Source organism: Papaver somniferum, chromosome 10 (assembly GCF_003573695.1).
Source record: "Papaver somniferum cultivar HN1 chromosome 10, ASM357369v1, whole genome shotgun sequence".
NCBI classification, from domain to species: Eukaryota; Viridiplantae; Streptophyta; class Magnoliopsida; order Ranunculales; family Papaveraceae; genus Papaver; species Papaver somniferum.
This window is the reverse complement of record NC_039367.1, coordinates 100,611,134-100,635,126: the sequence shown is the minus strand read 5'-3', so window position 1 is coordinate 100,635,126 and position 23,993 is coordinate 100,611,134. Positions and strand designations below refer to the sequence as shown.

Below are 23,993 nucleotides of genomic sequence, written 5' to 3'. Positions count from 1 at the left end.
CCTAAATAGACCCGTCGTTTCTCTCCTTCTCACTCTTTTTTTCCGTTTGTCTCTTATTGGTATTTGGATCACAAAATAAATAAAATAAAATTAACATACTCCTAATCTTCTTCTTCTAGCTAACAAAACCACAAACATCTAACCTTATACAAAGATAAGTCAACTCAACTCAACTAAACAAAACCTAACCAATTTATATAAATCAACTAAACTAAACTAAACTAAACAAAACCTAATCAATTTATAAGAACTGATCAAAGTTTGAATCAAAATAATATAATTCAATAGCTTTTAATCAATATGAGGTCCAATTAAATTTCGAGGTTTTTTTTGGGTCAAACAGAGATAAATGGGATTTTTTCAAGTTTTTATGCTAATTGGCGGTGTGGAACTTTAATGTCTTGTTTTCGATCTATGGCGTTTCAGTAGAGAGAAATTCGTAAATCCATAGACATATCCTTGCTTTCATGTGGAAGCCACCGGAACGAATCCAATAGTGGCGTATTCAGCATTATTAGGATTAATATAACGGACTATATGCAATCATCTGATACTCCGATGCATATGCAATCATCAATTCATGTAGAGCCAGAATGGGTACGATGGAAACCCATTTATATCTCTCGTTGTACTATATTTGTGGTGTTACTGCAAGAAACAAGTGAAACCAAGTTGCACCATTCATGAGCTTTACTATCATGCCTAAAAATGTTGGCTTTTTTACGATTGTATGACAGACCCTTTCCTTCGAAAAAAATTTTAAATCGAGAGGGGTATACATATAAAAAATTTCAAATAATTTTAGGAATTTAATCCAAACAGATTTACAACTAACATAACTAACAAATGGGGGTATCATTAGTGTTTCTGTGGGGTATATAAAGGAACACCCTTACCAAAATGTTGGTAATTCCAATTTCTAAGAATGTATTTTGTAGAGTGAAGACAATTAGCAAGAATAAAAGCATTAGAACCAGAGACATTGCATTTCCATTCAGACCTGATTACTTCAGAGCAAGTAGGGTCTCTAAACCAGGCTTTATTAATCTAACCACCTAAAGGTCTTCTTTTATATCTTTACCCTCCCTTTACGCTTCTTCTTTAAACTTCGACTTCTGGTACTGATACTCTTTTGAGCTCTTTGAGTCTCTCCCATTTACTTTTTAGTTGTTTGGGGTTCCGACCTGCCTGGAACCCCCCTCTCGCCAAATTTTTTTTCCAGGGTGTCTTACCATCCTTCATCATCTCTTTAATAAGCGTCTTCAACAAGAGAATCTCATGTGATTGCCACTCAAGGTGGGATATCTTTCTAGTCGTTCCTGAATCTTTTATACTTGCTTCTTCCTCCATATTACTAGTTCTTCTTTTTTCATTCTCTAGGTCTCTTACTAAATCATCAATCTGTCTGCAAGGTTTCAAAACATTTTCATACTATGTTAGAGTAGCTAAGGGATATCGCGAAGAAGCTTCAATAATCTGCACAGGAAATAAGTTTGAAAGAGAAAAAAAAACAAGAACCTCTGCAAATTTTCTTTTTCTTCAAGGCAGGAATCTAGTTTCTTTTGCAGTGTTTCAACTTCGCACTGGTTTTGTATAGCCTGCAAAATCAAGAAAATTCAGCAATATGTTATTGAAATTGATTTAAAGTAGAAACAAACTTGAAACCAGCTAAACAAGCCAACAGTGGTTGAAAATCACCTGAATACGAAGGAATTCATTCTCATCACTCATGGAAGAACCCCAAGATGATGTGGGATCCTAATAGTTAACATATATAAGAAAAACATTAGAGAAGCAAAGGGTGTTTGAACAGCTACTTGTAGCTAAAAACTTTGTGACTGTATCCCCTAAAAAAGGAAACTGACATATTCTAGAGATGCTCAAGTAAATCAACTAATCAATCTCTCTTATTTAACTGCATCTATACTGTAATCATGCTTGGAATCAAGTTGGCTTTCATACCTGACTAGAAGTCAGCAAACTATCCTCAAAGCTGGCCAGACTAGAATTTCCTTTCTGAACGAAGAAACAAATTCAAAATTTCAGTTAACCAAATAAAATCGTTTAACCCAGAATGCTTCAAAACATCAAAAGAAGCATGCTGTCCACCTGGCCCATCGAAGATTCAGATTCATGCATAAGCTTCCAATCTAATGCTTCTAGCAACTGCAATTTATACATGATATAAGCACAAAGAGTGGAATAAATAAAATGAAGGATATACAAACTAATGACAAATATCAATTCTGACCAACCGAATACCTTATTCTGTAGTATCATGATTTGTTCACTCATCGTCTCGCGCTCTCCCTCCTCAGAAAAACTCTTTAATCTGGAATATCAAATGTTCAACACTGTGATAAGAAGATCTGTCACAGATTTTATCAATGATTTCAATTAAATTGAGAAACATACTTAAGTGTAAACGATTCTAATAGAGTTGCATATAAGTGCATGTCTGTTCTCTAAAAAAAGTCTCCCTGAAATATCTTTTTCCATTCTAAACTAACAAAGCTTTCCTTTTTTGCAATCGATAAAATACAATTGTAGGCTGATTACTAGACTAGCATAAATTATAGTGCATGGAGTAACAATTTGAAGTATTAGGATAAATAAAATCAGATTGAATGGAAGAAAGAAACACATTCCTTCTAACTTCTTCTTTCAAACGAAGATTTTCCATCGCAAATCTAGTCACTTCAAGGTTCCTATCCACCTGGTTATGGAGAACCTCTATCTCTTTCGGATATTCCTCCTTTTCCTGTAAGAGATGTACCTCAGCTGACATCTTCCCAGATGCAACTGCCTCTAATCTTTGGATTCCGGCCTCACGAAACCGAAGCCGCATTTTCAGATTCATTATCTCGTCTTCTCTTCGTTTGGCCTGTTCAAAGTAGATGCTAAATCTTTCAGAAACAATTTCCTGGAAAAAAAAAGGACATACTAGATTTTATCGTGCAAGATATGAAGTCATCTCTCCCACCAATTGCATTGTTCCCTGATTTTCAGCAGCCAGTGACTACATTGCTATTTGTTTCTCCTTTTCCCTCCTGAAGGCCCCAACCAGTGCAGCTTCAAACTCCTTTGTCTATAACATTTTAACCATATGTTAATATTTTAGGGACAAGGCAGCACCAACAAATTTAAGAGTGGTTGAACCCGTACAGGAGGCTTCTTTCTATCACACGTTAGTGGACTAAATGATCCCTCCAATCCTTCCCACTTAAAGGAGCCTGGAGATCCCGGAAAGGAGACACTAGGAAAATCAACTTCCTGGTTCTCAATTACTCCTTTAACCAAACCTCGCAGTTGGTTTACCTCTTTCTGCATATAAATCAAAATCAGAAATTAGCTACAATATCTTATGTTAAACAATAAATTTGGTAAGCTAAATAAGTGAAAGGTCACTGTCAAAGTTTTTAATATGATCCAATGTATACATGAAAGATATAATAGCAACAGGAAGGCCATTTAGGATGATCAAATACTAGAGAATGTAATTTTGAAATGTTCATATTAATTAAGCCAGAAGTTTTGGTAAACTATTTATCTGACACCCAATAAATATCATAGCAATCCAGTACTTAAATAAGGAAAGCGATGTGAAATGAAAACGAATGTTATCAAAACCTCAAGTTGTTGAATCTGGATACGCATGGTATGCACATCTCCAGATGCAACTTCATTCACTGATGCCAGCGGAAATGAACAATTATAGCTGTTAAAGCATCGGGTATAATGAATCATTTTATCTCTTCAAGTAAACAATTACACAGCATGAAGGGGGTAGATGTACAAGCAGAAAAGCGAATCACACATACATTGTTCTTGATAAATTTAGCACGTTGTGCAAATTTCAGTGTGCCCAGAGTCTCCATTGAGTTACTGCGTAAATCCATAGAAGATAAGAAGAATAAACTAAGAACATCGAGGTAAGATAATTGTAAATACAAAGACACTTGGAGAAATTAACAAAAGAAAAAATAACGGTTTAGATGAATCACTAACCAATTAGCAGGACTTATATTGGCGATTATTGATGTTTTTGAATTTCTACCAAGTGAGTCCTGGAAAAAAGTGGCATTGATATTTAGAAACATGCTCACATGTCCTGCCGTAACAATACAGTCAAGGCTATTTGTTTCTTTTTTCGTGATATTGCAAGTATTTTAACTTACTTACACTTTCTGTCGGAACCTCAATCTTATGTCACCAAGAAAATAAGAAATTTAAGAACTTCAATGATAGTAGCAAGGGTACACTTGCACGGTATATAATAGTGATAAGATACATCTAGTGGAAACAACATTAGCATTTTTAATGGATTATCTAACTGAAGCAAAAATGTGAGCTTCGAATCACGGTAAGGGACATGAACTAACTTCCCATTGGAGCTTACTAGTTTCATAATTACGTTCCTGCAAGTCACCAAACAAACTCAATTAGAACTTCTTCCAAATGCACAGACACGTCTACATAAGGTAAAATCACTTGACACGACACATCAAATATGGCAATGGTACAAACCCCAAGGCCGAAATCGACTTGTTGATATTTGTGGCTTCATTTAGGCGTTCACCTTCAGCACCAGAGCTCCCTTTCCTACAACTCAACCATGCCTTTATGATCAAAAAGATATGGAGAGAAATATTTTTAATTTTCCAAATAGATATCCTCTTAATATTGGTTGTGGAATATTATACGGGTATTACCTCTCTGTACCAGCCAAATCCACAAGATTAAGCCGTGGAAATCGATGGTGAGCAACACCTTGAACCTCCCACTGCATAAAAAACGAAAACCGTTCATATCATATGATTATAGAATAAACCGCAAAAATATGTAAGCTTTAGTTGTTGTTGGTAACATATACCCACCTTACTCTCAATTATACATGTGAAAACACTATGAGAACGAATACTTGCTTCATTCATGTTTGTGGCAGCCACCCTTCTGTTGGTTTTTCCCTGCAAACATGAGCATAATCATTCTTAATTACTCACTGCTCAGCCAATGCTTCAACAATTAGCAACAGATAATGCAATGTATGTTATTTTTCAAACACTCATGAAATGCTTAAAAAATTATATCAGCAGGAATTAATCAAGCTGAATGAAGGTACATTAGAAATGCTGAGGTGCAATGCATAAACCAGTAACTAATCTCCAACCCGGCCGAAAAATAATCATGTAACAACTGTCTATTGTAGAGCAAAAAGAAGGTTGTTATATACCTGAATGAGGATTTGAATAACATCTCGTGGACAAGTAACTTCCATGTCCTTCATATTCTCCACATAAACACCTTTCTTAGGGCTTTCTCTTATCTGAAAGAAGATAAACCAAAATTTCAATTAAAATAGAAAAATTAAATTAAATTCGTACAGGAAAGATGATGGAACAAATTTAGAGTCTCGTCATTCCTTAAAATATTCAGCTGAAAGGAGTTAAAAGCATAAGATATTATAAGAATTCTAAGTAGTGTTCTGTTGAAGAGCACAAACAAATACACAAGTATGATGTGGAGAGATATGGTTGATGGAAAAAAAATGCATACAAGCAAGTTATTGTTTATTACCTGTAAATTAGCTAATGATGGGTCTAAAAGATCTAAAATCTGCTCATTGTATATCTGCAAATATGAGCACTTGCAAGTAAATCTCAGCTTTTCATCTCTGCAAGCCTCTTTATCCTACGAAACAAAATCCAACACGATTACATAAAAACCACTGAAGATAGAACTTTAAACACTTGAGCAAAAACATAAAAGGTGGAATAGATTTTTCAATTTCATATGTTACAAGTTTATAAGAATAACTCGTACCTTTAGGATTCTTGTGAACAAGTGTTCAAAAACTCTTGGTGTCATACCACAATTAACACTATGTCGTTGAGTTCCTCCAACAATGTCTCCCATCAGTGTTCCTCCATCAATGTCTCCCATCATGGTGTGTGTCTTACCACTACCAGTCTGTAAAGAAAAATTTGTTAAACCTTTAGACTACGGTCTATAAAGAGAATTATGAATGTTCAACAAAATTAATCACCAAACAATTAAGGTTTGATTATTATAAACTCTAACAAGTAGATCAAATAAACATAAAACCACTTATTTGTGCAGCAATTTAATAACTCACTTGTCCATATGCGAACATGCAGCTGTTGTAACCTCCCATATAATTCTCCACCATTGGCAATCCAGCCACATTGAACAGATTTTCATGTTACAATACTATAATGAGATCCATACTATGACAGTAAAACACATTAATCATCAATAATGGGACAAAGCCTACCTGGGTGACATTCTCATCTGCAACAAGATCAAATGTATAACGAGACTCTGGATGCCCTGTCCAAGTAATGTCCTGAGTACTCTCCTGCCTAACACATTTGTTTAGGCCTTGGGTTGATATTTCCAAATTACTAAGAGGACGTATTCTAATAACAACCTGCACAAAAACCATGTAGAGAATGTAAATATAATTTTAGACACGTGACAAAAACCTAGAAATTGAACAAAAATAAATAAAATCATAGAATAAAATATGCCTTTAGATGTACCTGAACATTGTGATCTTTCCAGAAAGAAGGATCTTCTTGTAACTCAAAATTAAGGATAGACGATCTCCGAATAACTCCTACATGATCATCTCTTTCACCAAAATTGATTACTGAAGAAGAAGAAGAAGAAGGATCATAACATCCAAATCTTCTTCTAAGGTAAGTAGCTGCCATGTTTTTCAAATCTAGGGTAGAGTTTTACAGTTTTTGAGAATCAATTAGTCGTTTCAACAAATAATTGATGCGATTCAGGGTGAAGGAAAACGAAGGGTTGCAGAGAGAAAGAGAAAGAGAGAGAAAGTCTGTGGGAAGTTTGAACTGAAGAGAGAGATGGGAAATGAGAAGAGTTGTTCTACACGTGTAAAATCCCGGGAGGGGAATTATTTCTTTTGGGTTCAACGAAAACGAAGGGTTACGGCTAAGACCGGGTCTTCTGGAGCTTCCCGGCTTCTTCCCAAACACCTTTACACGTCAGTTTGGGAAGAGCCTAGTCCCACTGGTGATTCTCTATTTTCTTGGTGGACGGACAATGGTTATCCGTTCTTGATAGAAAAAACGGATAATGATCTTCCGTTTTGTGAAAAAAGGACAACCATTCTCTCTATTGATGATAATCCATTTGACCGGTCAGCAATAGTTGACCCAGATAAATTTATCTTTCTACGGTATATATATTAACCAGTCCAGGACTAAGAGTTCCACTAAAAGAAACCATCTCATCAAGAGTTTTATTGAGACACATCCCCATTGTATGTCTTCTTCTGATTAGCTTAACAATCGTGATGCCATGAATAGTCCAAGCAAGTGGAGGTATAATTAACATGATGCGAAGGTAACAAATTCCATTGGTGCCTCACATTACGAACAAGCCAGCTTGCGTTTCCACTAAAAGTTACAAAGTATGCTGAAGCAAACATCTAAACTTCTGCAGTCTGATGAATGAATCTTATCCATCACTTGCAATACTGCAACCACATAAATAAATTAATACATCATCATGTATGAAAAAGTTGGAGAAATCTAGTTTGGATATTAAACAACCAAACAAAAAGCCCTAGAAAAAGATCCACAAAAAACATAAAAGACAAAATCCTTAATATCAAAATCAACTTAACTAATGAGTTGATGATGATTATCATCATATTTGCAGGATGGATTACTCCCAATGTACAGAGCAGGGTCAGTAATTTAGTTTTGTCATTCTGTTTTCACGATTTGATAGATTGCTTCTTTTCTTATTTGGTGGTTGCGTGATCTGATAATTGAACATAGAGAGTATGTAAGTAGTTTTTATTCAGTTGAGGTGTCCTTAAAACAATGCTTCGTGAGGGTTTCAACCTTCTTTATCTGCAACTTTTTAAGACATGTCAGTCGTATTTTGGTAACATTATTATTTTACCTATGTTATTGCGTGAATATTTCGTTATAGACGTATTGTGTCTAATTGATCGCACAATCAAGTTATCACAAGGTGTTAAGGTATGCTTAACCTTTGATGGAACATTCATCGTCCTACCTAGGTATATGTGACCACTCGTTCTCCCGTAGTCTACGTAATGTAAACAGTTCAGAGGATTGAGAACTAAGTAGTAATGGTACCTCTGTTGAACTGATGATGCTAAGTAATAGAATATATCAAAGATTACGATAATAACAAAGTACACAAATTATAATATAACTAAAGCTAAGTTATCATGAGACATAATAGATTACGTGGTTCGACTATTGTCTACATCCACGGGGTAATGTGTAAGGACCCTCGAGCTCGTCAACATTATTAAACCGGTCAAGACTCGATCTAGCGATAATCAAGTGACGAATTAGCCGATAATAACTCGATTGGTTTAACACGAACGTTAATTTATAAGAACTAATCTAACAACGATCTAGATACGAAATTAGTATCATTGAATAGGTCACGAAAAGTTACGCGGAATGGATTACTCGAACGTATCATTCGGATGTCGGTCGGAAAAGATATCATCAGATTAGTATGAAGGGCAAAATGGTAATTTTATCTTGAACCGGCTGGGGCTACCCTTATCAAATTCAAAGGATGTTCCCTAGTTTTTCCCTTAGTCTTATTGGGACTAAACCGAGAAGATAAATTTTTATTCTTTTCTTCTTATCTTCTTTTTCTTCTCGTTTTCTTCTTTCTTCTTCTGCTCCTCCATGTTCTTCCTCTTTCCTCTCTGGTAATCTTAATTCAAGGATTGAGTTTGATTTTAGTCGAGTGGATCTTAGTCAGCGTAATATGTAGATGATTTGAGAGTAAGGATGAAAGTATTGGAAGTTTGTTTAATGCTGAAAGATGAACTGAATTAGGGTTATATAGTCGATTGAAGTTCCGAAGATTTAGAAGATAATTTATGAAGCTATTGTTGATGAAGAATCATGGGTAGTTGTTAAATTGAAGTTCCGAAGTTGATTCAGTGAAGGATTGGTGAATTAGGGTTGTGATAATTTCTGAAGAGATTAGGAAGATGAAATTGAATAACGGGTTTTGAAGATTATGAGGTGAATAAGAAGTTACTGGTGTTAATTTGAAGATTTGTTTGCAGAGAAGACCGATTTAGAGATTTGCAGAATTAGGGTTCTGTTCTAGGTTTTTCTCTTGAGTTGATTTAAGGAAGATGGAGTTTATATCTTAATGAAGGGGTATGAATCAAATTAGAGGAATTGTTGTAAGACAACTTAACTGGTTGAGCTGGTGATTTAAGTTAGGAAGGATATGTAGATGAATTGAGAAATTACAGATGCAGAAATGAACTATGGTGGTGGTTTGAGATGGTTTATGGAATTGAGACAAGTAAAGAAGAATTCAGCTTCAGATGCTTGATTGAATCCATTCTGAGGTAATTGTTTTGCTTAATTGATTTGGAAGAATTATTCTTGTTCATTATTGAGATTATGTGAATGCTTATGAAGTTAAGAATTATGTTGATATAAAATGGAGTTGTGTTGATTGGGGTTTAGGTTTATTTTGATCTGAGGGGTTGGTACTTATTAAGGATGAAACTGAGTTTTAGAAGTGGTGTTGACATTAGTTACACAGAACTGTGTTGGTTGTAGTGAACTGGACAAGGAAATGGTAATGGTGATAGCTTTAGTGCGGATGTTGGGTTGTTGTATAGTGACTGAGAAGCTATTGATGAAGAATTTACTTGTTTTATGTGTATTTTGAATGATCTAGTGGTGCGGGAATGGATGAGTTAAACTACATTTAGTGATTATGTTGTTGTGGTGAGGTCATAGTGGTGATGGAGCTGAACGGGTAGTGCAGGGGTTAGAGTTACTAGTAAAGCTGGTGGAGGAAATTATAGGTATTATGAAGAGAGTATGATCTCTACTGAAGTACAAATGGAGTCCTAAGGTTTAGTGTAATATTGTACTGAGTTATAACTTGTACTGGTGTTATTGAAGCTGCAGGGGATATGAGTGGATCTGGAAGTTTATGAACTGTTTTGAGATATGGAATAGAGTTACAATTACAACTTGTTGAGCTGAAATGTTTGATGTAGTGTTGTTGTGTTAGTTGGAGCTTAAAGCAGCCTTTGCAGGTAAAGCTTAAATTACAGTTGTATTGGAATTATAGAAACTGTATAGAATGAAAGTTTACATTTTGATCAAATGAATAGAATCACATTGCCAGTGAATTTGTAGTTATAACAGTGTTTGCCTGATAGTCATTCCAGTCAGTTTAGCTGACTCGATTTATTTAGATGACTCAGTTTATCTGATTGAGTTGAATCGATAATAACTCACTGAGTTACATATCCTGATATGAGTTGACTCAGTTGACTTGACCTTGACCATTTACCCTGGACTTTGACCTTTGACTGGGCGTTGACTGTTAGTTGAACCATTTGACCATCAGTGACCGTTAATTGACCCAGTTGGGTCAGCACTTGTTTAATGGGCCGAGTCTAGTGGACTTGGTGATGGTTATTTTCAATGATGTACTAAGATGGTTCGTTCAAGACTTGTTATAGCAGATTTTTTAGACTTAAATTTTATAAATGATAATAATAAACTCAAATAAAAAGGTGATGTGAATATTGTGGAGAGACTGGGGCTAGGTTTCCACCATTGGTCGATATTAGTGACTTAATAAAACAATAATTTCGCAACTCAACATTCAAATTGATTCTAATAGTATTTCCTAGACATGTAGATTTTTAAAAGAATAGATGTTAATCCAAGCATAGAATATCAAAACTCTAAAGCAAGCATATTCTATCAAGAGAAAATACACCTAACTAATCAAAATCATATAATCCATTTTTAGTTCAATGCAAAAATCATAATAGAATTGCTATAATTAATTTAAAATAAAGATATATCACTTTTACCGAAATAACAGCTTCCTCCATCGCCCCGGAGGATGGGTTTAGCTCTTCATCATGGAAACACGCTCAAAAGTTGATTTCATTGCTCAAAAGTGTTTACAAATGATAAAAAGGATAGAAATTAAATAAACCAGGAAACTGCAACACTTCTCCGGTGTTACAAGCCCACTGTTACAGAGATCGATAAAAGAAAGTGTCGCTGTCACTGTAGCAAATAAGACTGTCTTTCCACTGTGGCATGAACGACAGTTCTTGTCTGTCTTATGTTCTTCGTGTTCTTCACAGCAGCAGCAGGAAGGTATTCTCTGCAACTCGATTTTTATGATTCTGTGATGTTCGAAACTGCTCCCAATCCTCTCTATTTCCTTATCTGAGACCTCATATACTCCTTTATACTCCACATGCTGAGAAAATTATGAGTAATAACTCATGATAATCCTCTTGCTGTCAAGCCAAAAAAACTCGGGAATATTTTCTTCCTTGATTTATCTTCCCATGCGACTGATTGCTTCTAAATCACCCCAAACACGCTGAAACACGTATAATAAGAAGTAGAGGACGTTGGGAACACTCGCAAACCTTCCCGATATAACTCAAAACATCCCATGATATCTCAAGCTTCTGTTTTTCTTCAATCCTGTCAGTCGCGGGAATATCTTCTTCGTACTCTCTGCATGCTTATCTAAGCTGTAATTCCTTCCAAAGATAGATCAAATACCCTATCGTAGAAGATATATTCCCTCCTTGATCCGTAAACTTTACAATTCTAGCTCACAGTGAACCCGAGATAAAAAAAAACTTCCCTGTTTTAATGAGATTCCGTGAAATCTTCCTATTTGATCGCATTCAATGCCGTTAGCTATCCTGTTGTGATACGCCACAATATATCCAACCAATCCAAGACAAAATCTCCGACCATAATTCTCCAAATCCGGTCCATGCAGTTACAAAGAGAAGTGGCACATTCCCGCCAAACAAATTCGTTTGAATGGTGAAAAAGAAGAGGCGGCCCCTATCCAAAGTAGGGGTGCCTTTAGCTGCTGACTTAGGGGGTGTCCTTGGGTGCCCCTTAGCAAATGAGTGATGAGAATAAATATGGGTTGTACATAGCCATGGGTGCCCCTTATCCAAAGGTGGGAGTCCGAATAACACGTGTCCTCCGGGTACCGAAATCAACTTTTGAAGCCGAATTTTCCAACAAAGTTTATTTCTCCAAACACACCTACACAAACACAAAAAACCATAATAAGTACGAAATCGAGTACTAACAATACAGAAAATTGAGGACAACTTAGACACAAAAATGTGTCTATCAAATACCCCCAAACTTATTATTTGCTAGTCCTCGAGCAAAAATAATCTAGAAAATAAAATGACTACACTTAGCACGTGCAGCAAGCCGTTAAACCGCTAGGTGGCCCTAGCGGCGGAGTGTTGTCTCCGGAGGGTTTACCAGAGGTGTACCCACAAAACCTTTACTCCAAACCCTACCTATCTACGCAGAACTTTAGAAGGCACTAAAGAATCTCCTTGGTTGGCATACAAACATTGACTATAGGAGGAAGTACCCTGATGCAAAATTCCAATTGTTGTACATGAGTTTGCACTCAGCATACTAAAATTCATATATGAGTGACAGAGCTCTACTCAGATAGTTTCTGGACATCATAACCGGAGTCAACCAATCACATGGAAAGATTAAGAAGATGGATAAAGAGAAAAGTAGATGGTTTAAAGTGAACGATGTTTCCCATATCTATCTGAAGGCCTCTGCCAAGATGAACCTATCCTAATGGACTGAGATACCGGTCTGACTAATATCAACACACTGGCATATACAAGGGCACCAGTGGTCGACTTTATTGAATTTATTCCGGTTGGTCTGATGGTCTGGTCAAATTTTTTTTCATGGTATCTCAATCACTCTATTTCACCCTAGAAATGGTAACAACTTGGATCGTGTGCCCCAATAAATCACTTAAAAAAAATAAAAACAGAAGGATTAGGATTCAACGAGATATGGCGAAACCACCATGTTTGTTTTTTAATTCTAACACCTGAGCTCTGTGCTTTTATGAATAGACTCTTTAGATGTTTCCATCTAATCAGATGGTTCCTCAACTCCTATAACCAGGATGTTCCCATCCACTTAGATTGATTAGTGCCAACCTTAATAAGCATAAATTTCTAGGCTTTGGAGTTTATTTGTTGCAGCTAAGAGCTAACAAAAAGTTTCTTCCCCACCCCCAAACTTAAATCTAACATTATCCTCAATGTTCTAAAGATGAAATTAAAAGCATGAACAAGAATAAACTGTTACCACTTGATGGATTGAAAAAGAAATAAGGAAGAATATTACCGTAAGCATGAGCGTGGGTACCTCCCAGGAAATGTTAAATTTAAAGTCTTTAGATAGACATCAAATACCTCAAAGAGGATTGTCACCTCATATATCAATAGTCGAAACAATTGTGGGTACATAAGACCAAATAGAGCTGACACCAGTATGAGACAACTGCACTGGTTCAGAAAAATGAAAAGAAGGAGCACGTCCTCATCTAAGGTTTCTGTCAAGACAACTGGGTTTATCTGCGGCGCGTAATTGAACTTCATATGTGTGTCTCGATAAATAGATTCATCCGAAAAACGGGTCTCTAATACCTGGGTTACCTCCTGGACAATATCAGGAGGATCGGGTTGCGGAGTCTGAAAAGACTCAAGTAATATCTCAGATGCACAAGGCTCGAGTTCCAAGTTAGGGACTTTAATTAGGGATACGAGACAATCACAAGAACCATCACTACCCCCAAACTTAGGGTTCACAGACAAATCTCTAACTATTGCTTGAATTTCCGGATCTTCAGAGTCCTTAAAATACTCAAGAGATTCTTCTAGTTCTCTACACCCAAATTTAGGGTCATCATTATTCTCAGAAAAACCTAAAACTATTGCCTGAATTTCTGGGTCCATAGAATCTTTAAAATACTCAAGAGCTTCTTATAAAGATTGATCACATATCTGATCTAAGAGAATGGTTTCCTCAAAATCATTTAAAGAATCTACCAGTAAAGTGTCGAGCCAATTATCCTGAACCAAATCCTGAACTAAAGTGCTAATCATATTCACTTCTTTTGAATCATCGTTCTCAGAAGGTTGTCTAGTAACATTAAAGACATTTAGTCTAGTGGTCATATTACCAAAGGATATGTTCATAAGACCAGTCCTACAGTTGATGACAGCGTTAGCTGTGGCTAAAAATGGGCGACCTAAAATCACTGGGATTTGACGAATTGGGTCCTGAACAGGTGGGTGTCTAGAACAACGAAATCCACAGGATAAATAAACTTATCAACCTCAATCAGAACATCCTCTATGACACCATAAGGGACTTTGACAGACCTATCAGCTAATTGTAGTGTCATTTTAGTCGGTTTCAACTTACCAAGACCTAGCTGGGTGTATACATGATACGGGAGTAAGTTAACCCTAGCTCCTAAGTCAAGTAAAGATTTATCGACCATGTGATTACCAATCGCACAAGATATGGTGGGGCATCCAGGGTCCTTATACTTAGGGGGTGTTTGGTTCAGAAGAATGGAATTTACCTGACCAGCTAAAAAGGCTTTCTTATGGACATTAAGCTTATGCTTTCGTGTACAAAGATCTTTAAGGAACTTGGAATAAGAAGGCATCTGCCTAGTTGCTTCTAATAACGGAGTGTTGATGTTCACCTGCTTAAATGTTTCCATTATCTCGTTGAAAGTCGACTCCTTCTTTGTTGGGGCTAACAAATGTGGATATGGGGTTCTAGGCACAAAGGTAGTCCTATCAGAAATTTCTTGGGAATCCTAAGAGACTGTTTCAGTTTCCTCGTCTACGGGCTCCTCTTGGGAAGTAGAAGGTGGAACTACAGTGTGTCCACTAGTCATGGCTACCTTATTGTTTACCGTTTTACCACTCCTAAGGGTTGTTATCGAGTTCACATGGTTTGATGATTTCTAACCAGCTAAAGATATTTGATGGACTCCCCTAGGGTTGGGTTGTGGTTGACTAGGAAACTTTCCTTTTTCTCTCAATGTCTCATTTATCTGACTAACCTGGGTTTTCAACTCGTAAATAGACTGGGAGTTAGCCTGACCTATTCTCTTATTTTCTTCTAAACCTTGAGCAACAGATTGCTGAAACTGCATAGTGTTACGAGTTAACAAAGCAAGAGACTCTTCTAAACTCATAATATTCTTATCCGAAGGGTTCTGAAACTGTGCCGGAGCTGAAGGATTCTTAGTATATCCAAAACCTGGTGGAACCTGAGAGTTACTAGACTGACCTTGATTATGACCCTTAGATCAAGAAAGGTTGGGATGGTTTCTCCAGCCAGGGTTATAGGTTTCTGAACATGGGTCAAACTTCTGACGGTTATCGAATCTAGTGTTGTTATAAAGACTATTGGCTTGCTCCTCAAAAGTATGGCCTTCCCAAAAAGGCTTTATTCTACCACTATTACCACTAGAATGACCTAATTCTAAGGCTTCTAACCTTTTGGCTATGGCTTCTATTTTATCACCTGACTCATAAGATCCTTCTACCCTATTGATATTTCCTCTACTTAGAAGAATTGTTTTCTGGGGTTCCCTACTATTTTACCATTGTTGGGTCTTATCGGCAATTTCATTCAAAAATGTCATCGCCTCATCAACAGTTCATATGTGCATAAGGACTCAACCATGGTTGTTGTTGAATAATCTAAACCCTCGTAGAGGATCTGAACTAACCTAACCATCTCTAAACCATGATGAGGACATTGAGATATCAAGTCATTGAACCTTTCTAATACCTATATAAAGATTCTCCCTCTTGTTGGCAAAAGTACAGATTTGTGTCCTAATAGACGATGTTTTGTGCCTTGGGAAAAACTTCTGTATAAAGGCAGAAGTAAGTTGGTCATAGGTTTCAATTGACTCAGAGCCAAACTATACAGCCAAGATTTGGCTTTATCTTTTAAGGAAAAGGGGAATAACCTAAGTTTCAACGCATCATCACTAGGTTTTTAATTTTCAGAGTACTACAAACTTCCTCAAATTCCCTAACATGAAAATAGGGGTTCTCATTCTCTTCCTAAAATTGGGAGCATCTGTAAAGTCCCAGGTTTGAGTTCATAATTTGCCTCGGTTTCAGCTAACTTGATACAAGACGGAAGAGGTCCTAGTTGGGTTTAAAAGCTTTCAAAGTTGCCATTTCTGGCACTACCAAAGGACTAGGAGTACTTCACTTTCAAAAGTCAGTTTCAAAGCTGAAGTTTCCAAAACAGGGCTCTCAAAAGAAGAGTCTTCGAGCTCCCCGCCTTCACAAGAAGAACTACTAGGTTTTTACTAATCAAACGACCTAGAGTGTTTCTTTTCCAAGCCCTTTAAAACTTCGGGCATACACTAGAAAAACAAAAAAAAGAAAGAATCCTAAAAGGAAGGGATGTTCTATGCAAACACAAACAAGGCTGACTCCACCACAGCAAACCTACTGATTTCTAGCAAACAAAAAGCATGATGGCTCCACTTAGATTGTTTCTAGACCAGCTTCTAATCCTTCGAAAGGGAATTCGTTACAATTTAAGCAAACCCCTCTGGAATCAATCCGAGTTAAAGTAAGTTGAATCGAGACGAGGGAAGCTCAGTGGAGCTTTGATACCCAAGGCCTCACCGGCGTTACAAGGCGTATTCAACTCACATAAACCATCATGAACTTTGAAGCATTCTTAAAAGAGTAACCAATATTTTTCGAATGACTTTCCTATTAAGCTCGTTACCCCATAGGTCTCGTTCTAGTAAAATTTTAGGCTTAGGTTCGCGTTTGGTTTCGTTTTCCTAAGGCGGGCAAGAAGGGAACGGTGATGAAATCCAAACCCTTATCTTGTATGGCTAGTCCTTGCCCTTTACTAGGAAACTAAAACAGCCGTTTTCAAATCCTCATCATATATGCAAACGAAGGAATACACTAACTCGCTGACAGGGATTCGCGAGTGTTTCGACAAACTTACCTCCCGTACCAGACGGGGGATGAACCGCTGAAGTCGACTCGGGCCACGACTCCTATGTCATGTACGAACCCGAGGGGGCGAGTCGATATCGTAATCACCATCCTTCTCTGCGAACAATTGATATTTAAACTACCCTTCCGTAGGGTTTAAAAAATAAATAAATAAAGTCCCAAAGTCCACAGTCCACAGTCCAAAAATATAGTGCAAAAGAAAAGGAAAGTCTAAAAAAATAAAATAAATAAATAAAACTCTAAAGAATAAAAAAAAATGTCTCTCTCTTTTCTTTTCTTTTTTATTAATTTTTCTTCTTCTTTTCTTTCGCTCCTTTCGCTTTGCTTTTACTCCAAATCTTTAAGTATTCACCAAAAGCTTTGGCAAATTTTTCCTTCGCTCCAAATTTCAAAATCTGTAAGGAAAAGACAAAAACCCAAAAACGTAAAGAAGAACAAATAAAAACCTAAAAAAAATAAATCTAAAAACTCTAGCCTAAAGACAAGTCCGCGTCGGCGGCGCCAAAAATTGATGGTTATTTTCAATGATGTTGTAGTAAGATGGTTCGTTCAAGACTTGTGAAAGCAGATTTTTTAGACTTAAATCTTATAAATGATAATAATAAACTCAAATAAAAAGGTGATGTGAATATTGTGGAGAGACTGGGGCTAGGTTTCCACCATTGGTCGATATTAGTGATTTAATAAAACAATAATTTTGAAACTCAACATTCAAATTGATTCTAATAGTATTGCCTAGACATGTAGATTTTTAAAAGAATAGATGTTAATCCAAGCATAGAATATCAAAACTCTAAAGCAAGCATATTCTATCAAGAGAAAATACACCTAACTAATCAAAATCATATAATCCATTTTTAGTTCAATGCAAAAATCATAATAGAATTGCTATAATTAATTTAAAATAAAGATATATCACTTTTACCGAAATAACAGCTTCCTCCATCGCCCCGGAGGATGGGTTTATCTCTTCATCATGGAAACACGCTCAAAAGTTGATTTCATTGCTCAAAAGTGTTTACAAATGATAAAAAGGATAGAAATTAAATAAACCAGGAAACTGCAACACTTCTCCGGTGTTACAAGCCCACTGTTACAGAGATCGATACAAAGAAAGTGTCGATGTCACTGTAGCAAATAAGACTGTCTTTCCACTGTGGCATGAACGACAGTTCTTGTGTGTCTTATGTTCTTCGTGTTCTTCACAGCAGCAGCAGGAAGGTATTCTCTGCAACTCGATTTTTATGATTCTGTGATGTTCGAAACTGCTCCCAATCCTCTCTATTTCCTTATCTGAGACCTCAGATACTCCTTTATACTCCACAGGCTGAGAAAATTATGAGTAATAACTCATGATAATCCTCTTGTTGTCAAGCCAAAAAAACTCGGGAATATATTTCTTCCTTGATTTATCTTCCCATGCGACTGATTGCTTCTAAATCACCCCAAACACGCTGAAACACGTATAATAAGAAGTATAGGACGTTGAGAACACTCGCAAACCTTCCCGATATAACTCAAAACATCCCATGATATCTCAAGCTTCTGCTTTTCTTCAATCCTGTCAGTCGCGGGAATATCTTCTTCGTACTCTCTGCATGCTTATCTAAGCTGTAATTCCTTCCAAAGATAGATCAAATACCCTAATCGTAGAAGATATATTCCCTCCTTGATCCGTAAACTTTACAATTCTAGCTCACAGTGAACCCGAGATAAAAAAAACCTTCCCTGTTTAAATGAGATTCCGTGAAATCTTCCTATTTGATCGCATTCAATGCCGTTAGCTATCCTGTTGTGATACGCCACAATATATCCAACCAATCCAAGATAAAATCTTCGACCATAACTCTCCAAATCCGGTCCATGCATTTACAAAGACAAGTGGCACATTCCCGCTAAGCAAATTCGTTTGAATGGTGAAAAAGAAGAGGCGCCCCCTATCCAGAGTAGGGGTGCCTTTAGCTGCTGATTTAGGGGGTGTCCTTGGGTGCCCCTTAGCAAACGAGTGCTGAGAATGAATACGGGTTGTACATATCCATGGGTGCCCCTTATCCAAAGGTGGGAGTCTGATAGACGCATTTATGTGTCTCTTTTGATCTCAATTGTATATATTGTTAGTGCTCGATTCTGTACTTATTTGGTTATTTTATGTCTTTGTAGGTGTTTTTGGAGAAATAAGCTTTTGCGGGAAAATTGGCTCGAAAAGCGGTATTTGCGCTCGTGGGAGAAAATTACTATTCAGACTCTCAGTTTGGATAAGGGGCACTTCAATTACTAAGGGGTACTCCACTAATAAGGGGTACCCTAATTTCTATTTACACTTCACAGCTATTCGCACCCCTGTACTGGTTAAGGGCACTCCGTCCCTTGCTTTTGAAGAGACAGAATTGGCGGGAAAATTTGCACTCCTTCTGCATGATTCCGTAGAACGAAGTTGGACGAGATTTTGATGGATTTTGACACGGACTTGGAGCATTTTGGGCCTGTTAGGTGGATTCAAGGTTGGTAAGATATAAGTTCACTTAAAAAGGTGAAGGTTTCGTCTAATCTTAACAAAACATAGTAAGAAAGTTTATCGGAAATGGCGATATTTTCTGGGAAGAATTGCAACGAGATTTCATCGGAGTTTTTGATACATATTGATTCGAAGTACCCTGTTAGGCTTAAACAGGGTAGGTAATCGTATCGGATTCGATAAAGAAGGGATGAGACGTCACTTGGAAGGAAACATGGCAGGATTTTCTCGGGTTATCATTCTCTGTTATTTTTGGAAGATTTCGTAGATGAAAGGGAAGATATTTTCTATATCCAGGTGGTATTCTATCTTTGGAAGGAGGTTGGATAAAACAGAGAACCCGCATAGAGAAGAAACAGAAGAGGATATAAATCCCGTGACTTTAGTTTGAAGAAAATTTGGATTTTATCGAGATTTGATTGGTCCTGTCGTGTATAAAAGGGATGTTGGGAAGTCAAGGAAGGGAGTCGAGAGTTTGGGGTCGATAGAATCGGATCAGAGAAGCGTAGGTGAAGTTGCATGAATATTCACCTGCTGCTGGTGAAGAAGAGAAGCTGAAGAACATTGGACAGAGGAGGACAGCCGCAGAGGCAGTCTTATTCAAACAACACAACAGAAGTATCGCTGTTCAACAGATCTCATATATCACAAGCTTGTCATCTTTTCTCTGTAACAGTTTAAAACCCATTGTAACAGTCTGTTTGTAACGCCTTTCTAGCGTTGCAAACTGTCTGCTTTATTAGTTTTCTCTTGTTTTTCACACTTTTGAGCTATAAACACCTATTTTGAGAACGTGAATAATATGAGAAGCTAAACTCCATTGCTGAGGCGATAGAGGAAGCTATTTTTCCAACAAAAAGCGGTACAATCTATTTTATTTAATTTATTACAATTATTTGAGCTATTATTGAATATGATTTTTATTTGAGTGATTGTGATCTATTTTGGTGGAGTATGCTTAGTTTATAGACTCTTGAAGCTTCATACTTGGTATTTACAATTATTACTTTTGAAAATCTATTAGTTGCAATATTTTAGAATCAAATTAAACGAGAAAATTGCATGAATATAAATATTTGGACCAAATCACTTTGAACTTGGAAAATAGTGGAATCTTAGCCTCAATGTTCTTTTAATATTGATACCAACTTTGTCGGTGTTTGTTATAATTATTAGCGAGTTTTCTATTTAGTTTTTAATTTAAGTCTAAAGTTATCCTTCACAAGTTCGAGAATCGAATCATTTTTTACCACTATCTACAAATCACATCAATTTTTGGCGCCGCTGCCGGGGACTTTTTTTTAGGGTTTTAGATTTATTTATTTATTTATTTTTATTTATTTTGTTATTATTTTTTTTCTTTTTTATGTTTTTGGGTATTTATCTTGTGTCTACAGGTTCTGGATCATAAAGAAAATTGAGCCAAAGAGTTTGGTGATTTCATAAAGACTTGGAGCTAAAGATTAAAGCAAAAAGAACAAAAAAGAAGACAATTTTATTTTAGAAAATTTTAGTTTAGGGTTTGTTTATTTTCTTTAAAAAAAAAACTGTATTAGGGTTTATTATTTTTGTAATTTTTCTTTTCTTTTTGGACTTTTGGACATTATTTTTTTTACTACCCTACGGAAGGGTACTTTAAATATAAATTGTTTGCAGAGAGGGAGGACAATTACGATATTGTCTCTGCACCTTGGGTTCGTACACTTGACATCGGAGTCAGTGGCCCGAGTCGATTACAACCGATTCATCCCCCGTCTGGAACGGGAGGTAAGATTCTAAACACTCGCGAATCCCCTGTCAGCGAGTTACTGGACTCCTTTGTATGCATATATGTTGAGTACTGAATACGGACATTTATTTTTCTAGTAAAGGGCAAGGCCTGGCCATACAAGATAAGGGTTCGGATTTCATCACCGTTCTCTTCTTGCCCGCTTTAGGAACACGTAACCTACGCGAACCTAAGCCTAAAATTTTGACTATAACGAGACCGATAGGGTAATGAGCTTAACAGGAAAGTCATTCGAAAAATATGGGTTACTCTTTTAAGCATACTTCGAAGTTCTTGACGGTTTCTGTAAGTTGAATGCGTGACTGAGCCGCCTTGTAATACCGGTGAGGCCTTGGGTATCAAAGCTCCACCGAGCTTCCCTCGCCTCTATTCAACTTACTGTAACTCGGATTGATTCCAGAGGGGTTTTCTTAAATTGAAACGAATTCCTGTTCGAATGATTAGAAGCTGGTCTAGAAACAATCTAAGTGGAGCCATCATGCTTTTTGTTTGCTAGAAATCAATAGGTTTGATTTGGTTGAGTCGGCCTTGATATGTGTTTGCTTACCCTTCCAATTTAGAAAATTCTATTGTATGCCTGAACGTAAAAGAGATGCACTAGGTAGATTTGTTAAAGAGAAACCTAGTAGTTATAAGCGTCTCGATTACCTTAATCTAGAGAGTACGACTTTTGAAGAGTCTGTTTTTGAACGTCCTTTGACTGAGGAGAGAATCCATGTTGCTCCGATAGCGCCAGAAATAGCAAATTTGAAAGCTTTGTTGAATCCAACTAGGACTACTCGTCCCTCATGTATCAGGTTAGCTGAGACGGAAGCAACTTATGAACTTAAACCTGGGACCTTACAGCTGCTCCCAATCTTTTTAGGGAAAGAAAATGAAAACCCCTGTTTCCATGCTAGGGACTTTGAGTAAATTTGTATTAACCTTAGGATTAGAAACCTAGATGATGATGCTTTAAAACTTAGGTTATTCCCCTTTTCCCTGAAAGATAAAGCTAAACCGTGGCTATATAGTTTGGCTTCCGAGTCAATCGAAACGTATGAACAACTTACATCTGCCTTTTTGAACAAGTTTTTCCCTAGGAACAAAACATCGTCTATTAGGACGCAAATCTGCACGTTTTCTCAACAGGAGGGAGAAACTTTGTATAGGTATTTGGAAAGGTTCAATGATTTATTAGCCCAATGTCCTCATCATGGTTTAGAGAAGGTTAGGTTAGTTCAGATCCTTTATGAGGGTTTAGATTATCCCACAACAACCACAATAGAATCTATGTGTACTGGTGGATTTGAGAATCAAACAGTTGATGACGCGATGACATATTTGCATGAAGTCGCCGAAAAGACCCAACAATGGGAAAGTAGTAGGGGGCCCCAGAAAACAATTCTTCTCGGTAGAGGAAACATTAATAGGGTATAAGGAGGCTATGAATCAGATTCCAAAATTGTTGTTATAGCGAAAAGGTTAGAAGCTTTAGAAGTGGGTAACACTAGTGGTAGAGTGGAGCCTTTTTGGGAAAGCCAGAATAATGAAGAGCAAGCCAATGCTCTATATAATAACACTAGGTTTGATAATCGTCATAAGTTTGACCCATATTCAGAAACCTATAATCCTGGTTGGAGAAACCATCCGAACTTGTCATGGTCTAAGGGACAGAATCAGGGTCAGTCTAATAATTCTAATGCTCCCCCAGGTTTTGGCTACACTAGGAATACATCAGGCCCAGAAAATAAAACGACTAGCTTAGAGGAATCTATTAAGATGTTAGCAAAAACTCAGGAAATGTTAGCACAGAGCCATGTTAGTTTTCAACAGGAAACGAAGCATAATTTTCAAACTAATGCTCAGAGCCTTGCTAAGTTAGAACTTCAAGTCGGCCAAATAGCTAAGACCTTAAGTGAGAGAGATAATGGTAGGTTCCCTAGTCAGACTAATCCCAATCCTAGAGGAGTTCATAAAGTAGGTACAAAACCATCGAATCAATTGAATGCTATTAGAACCCTTAGGAGTGGTAGAATAGTAGACAATCAGGTAACCATGCCCGATAGTGAACATACTGTAGTTCACCCCTCAGAACCACTAGCTAAGAAAACTGATAAAATTTCTGATGATGCCAACTCAGTTCCTGAGAGGTCTGATTCTGTGCCTAGAGCCCCATTTCCTCAGCTATTAGTACCAACAAAGAAGGAATCGAACTTTAATGACATATTGGAGGTTTTTAAGCAAGTTACCATAAACCTTCCTTTATTAGATGCAATTAGGCAAATTCCTGCTTATGTCAAGTTCCTTAAGGATATGTGTACGCGAAATCAAAAACTTAGTGTCCGTAAGAAAGCCTTTTTAGCTAGTCACGTAAGTTCAATTATTCAAAACACTACAACTCCAAAGTACAAAGACCCAGGTTCCCCTACCATTGCTTGTACAATAGGTAAACCGGGTAGAAAAAGCTTTACTTGACTTAGGAGCCAGTGTGAACCTACTTCCGTACCATGTGTACTTACAGCTAGGACTTGGTGAAATGAAACCTACTCAGATAACACTGCAGTTAGCTGATAGGTCTGTTAAAATTCCTCGAGGTGTTATTGAGGATGTCCTTATTGAGGTCGACAAGTTTATCTATCCAGTGGATTTCGTGGTCCTAGATACTCAACCTGTCCCTGACCCAGAGAACCAGATACCTGTGATTTTAGGTCGCCCATTTTTAGCTACGTCGAATGCGATCATTAACTGTCGAA

At 37.0% G+C, this 23,993-nt stretch overlaps 2 pseudogenes; both read right to left on the bottom strand.

The window, feature by feature from the left end:
• Positions 1–869: 869 nt before the first annotated feature.
• LOC113316018 lies at positions 870–6,737 on the bottom strand (annotated as a pseudogene).
• A 15,623-nt stretch (positions 6,738–22,360) lies between these two features.
• On the bottom strand, positions 22,361–22,460 carry LOC113319939 (annotated as a pseudogene).
• Positions 22,461–23,993: the final 1,533 nt, after the last annotated feature.